Below are 3698 nucleotides of genomic sequence, written 5' to 3'. Positions count from 1 at the left end.
CCGAGGTCACGCAGCCCTGCTGTTTGACCCCACATCATGCTCACAACTGTTCTTCCCGACCCCCAGAAGACCCTGCCCTGGTTTCAGGAAAACACAGAATTTCTACCCCAAGCTAACAAGCTACAGGAGTAGAGACCAGAGACACATGGCGAGGGACCCCCAGCCTCCCCGAGGAGTGGGGTGCAGAGATGGGTGAGACACCCCAGGGCTCAGACGGCTCCCCTCCCAAGGCCCGCCCCAGAGCATCGATTGTCTCAGGAGCCCACCTGCCTGGCGGAGGACCCAGCCCTGAGGGCAGCGCAGGCAGGTGTAATTTCATCCGGGGCTCGCTGTATGTGTGAGTCACCAGAACCAGAGGATGAAATTCCAGCTCTGCGGACCGAGGCATGCAGCTCTCCTGGCTCGGGTCAGCTCTCAGAGCGGGTGGGGATGGGGTACAGGCAGCAACTTTGTGAAAATGAGAAAAAGGCACCCTTCCTCTGGGTGGTCCTGAGCAGAACAGGGCTTTGGCACACCAGGTGCGCTGCATCTACACTGCGTGGTGGACCCACACAATGGAATACGACTCAGCAACCAAAAGGAACCAGCTCCTGATATAAAGGGAGAGATGCATTATGCCCAGTGAACAAAGCCAGACAGGCTGAGACTGTGGGATCGCATTTCCTGGTATATGACTATGTGACACTCTGGAAGATGCTATACAGACAGACCAGTGGTTGTCGGGGACTGGGAACAACAGAGAGGGTTGGCTACAAATGGGCTTGAGGGTTTGGGGAGCGGGAATGTTCTAGGTCTTGACAGGGGCTGGACTATGTGAGTGTGTGCATTGGTCAAACTCCTTGGGTGGACTACTTAAGATGTGGGCATTTCACTGGCTGTCCATCGTCCCTTAACAACATATACATTTTGTAGGTGAGCCCCTCCTACCTGCTGGTGTGCAGTGGGATGCCAGAACCTGGCACCCCGAAGATCTGGCGCCTGTGCAAGTTTCTCACTGGCTGGTGCATTAACAGGCAGGTGGATAGATGGACAAAGACCTCCCAACCCTTTATGGTGGTTCTGAAAGTAGCCAAAAATGTACCTTGAGTCTCCACTAGACCTCAGCCAGCAAACAGGCCTGGCCCTGTCCCAGCCTCCGGGAGAGCAGCAGCCCGAAGGGTCTCCACCAGCGATGGGCCCAGGAAGGACAAGGGCCCAGCTGCTCTAGTTCACAGCTCACCGTCCCCCCACCCCTCAACCACAGCCTGGCTGTGCACCTGTAAGAGGCCCAGGACTCCAGCCCTCAAGCTGGGATCACTCACCTCTGACTTCCTTGCCTGTCTCCTCTCCAGATCTGCACAGGGGTGACCCATATACCCACTAGCGGCTGTGAAGTCCCCACCATGGGACACCGAGTTCACCAAACCACAGCACCACCGTGGGTATCATTTCCATGTTACATATGAGCATACGCCTGTACTAGAGAGGAGGGGACATGGCCACCAGACCCCGCCCTGCCTCACTTCCAGACCATGCTCCCCACCACATTCTAGGCTTCTCAGCACAGCACAGGTGCTGAGGGGTGGGGGTCCTGCCTTGATGGCAGCATGGCAGGGGAAGGAGGAAGGGGCGGTGAGCAGTAATTCCCAGCATCCAAAGGGACAGCCCCTCAAACCTTCCCCTACCAGGGGCTCCAGAGTCAGGATCTCCAAACCTTGAAGACGGGCATCGGAGAAACCACCTCCCAGTCCTCAGGCCTCGCTCTGCAAATCTTGTCTGTAAATCCCAATTTGGTGTCTGATAGGGTGTTCCCGGCAAATTCTCTCCTCCCAACATCTCTTCATGCGCCGTATGGACCACAATGGCGCAGAAGACAAAACCAGGGCTGCCCAGACTGGGGACCCTGAGCACCCACACCTTCAGGCCTAACAGGAGATCTGGGCCACAGGCCTGAGAATGCCTGACCCAGGAAATTAGAATCAAAGCTGCTCAATTCAAACTCACTCCAGACCATCCCCAAAGTCTTGGCCCCAACTCCAGGCTTTAGCCACACCCTGAGCTCCTCCCTCGCCCCCAACAGTCTGGGTGCCCAAAGGCTGAAGCTGTAGGGTTGCCAGATAACACAAGACCCTAGTTCAGTCTGAACTTTGGATAAACAATGAGTTTTTAGTGTAAGTTATGTTCCCAATACGGTATTATTCGTTGCTTAACTGAAATGCAAATTTAATTGGGCATCCCAATTTTTTTTTCATCCTCTCTATAGGACATGCTTATTGATTTTAAAGAGAGGGAGGGGGAGAGAGAGAGAGAGAGAAACATCTATTTGAGAGAGAAACATCGATCCGTTGCCTCCTGCACACACCCCGACCAGGGATCGAACCCGCAACCTTTCGGTGTTCAGGATGACACCCCAGCCAACTGAGCTACACTGGCCAGGGCGGCACCCCTATTTTTATTAGCTAAATCTGGCAACCCGAAGCAGGTGGTCCTGAAGGAGGGAGACAGGTGGGCACACAAATAACTCTGGGTCAGCCAGGCCAAGCTCTGACCCAAGAGGAAGGGTATCTGAAAGGAGAGTTCTGCTCTTTGCCCGAGACACCCCCACCAGTCGCCCCAAGCCTGGTACGGATAAAATACAGCCTCACTAGCTCATTCAGGAAATCTAACTCATAGCACAAGTGCTCAGCCCCTGGCACCACCCTCCCCCCGGGCTCTGAGCCTCTTTGCTGTCATCACTGTAACCCACAGCACCAAGTTTGAAATGACCAAGTACTGGCCCAGTGAGCATTAGGATCACAGAGAGTCCCAGCCAGACATCCCTGCAAAAGAGGAACCTTGGTGCCCAGCCAGCGAAGGGACTGACTCCCCTTGAGACCCTCAGAAGTCTCCACACCGCCAAGGGGGTGACATCTCACTGTCTTCTGACTAGGTTCACCTCCTCCTTCCCCCACGCAGACCAACCCTTCCCACCACTCCACCCCAACTTACGAATTCCTGCTGGGAATTCCCTTCCAACCTCCCCAAGGTCCACAGCTCCTGGGTCCCACGTCCCCCATCTCCCAATCCCCCATCCTGAACCCTTGGCCCTGGGTCCTGCTCTCTTTTCAGTGCTTGTGGATTAACCCTGCAGGTCTTGTTCCTGGGTACCCCCACCCTCCGAGGCCTCTGCAGGCCCCATGGTGCTAGTGGCACACACTCCTCGCTTGTCTCAAAGAGCCTGACTGTGTCCCAGGCTGCCGAGCACCAGAGAGAGAGATGCCCACGAATGGCTGGGTGGGAGGACCGAGAGAAGCAGGATGGAAGACACTTGGGGAACGAAGCCCCAGACGCAGGTTCAGGGGAAGACACAGACCAGGGTAATGGGGAAAGAGGGAGCCCCTGGGAGGACGGGGAGCAGGAAGTTCAGGGAAAGAACCTGGGATTCCTACCATTGTGGGAGACCTGTCCCCGAGATAAAAATGTAGGAGGGAGTTGCTTAGCAATGTGGGCCAAGGCTCTGGAGCAGGCCTTCATTCATTCATTCATTCACTCACTCAAGTAGCCATTCAACAGGTATTTGGGTACCAACCCTGCCGGAAGCCGGTCCACCCTTGCTGCTTGACACAGTCGCTGCAGGGAAGAAACATCTGTACAGCTTATGTTTCAAGGGACCTGGCGTATATGGCATATGTTTGCTTCCCCCTCTTAGCGCTATGTGTTTTAAACAGGACCACCTCCCC

This window comes from Myotis brandtii, unplaced genomic scaffold, assembly GCF_000412655.1.
Source record: "Myotis brandtii unplaced genomic scaffold, ASM41265v1 scaffold510, whole genome shotgun sequence".
NCBI lineage: Eukaryota > Metazoa > Chordata > Mammalia > Chiroptera > Vespertilionidae > Myotis > Myotis brandtii.
The sequence above is the reverse complement of the archived record's forward strand: the minus strand, read 5'-3'. Positions refer to the sequence as shown.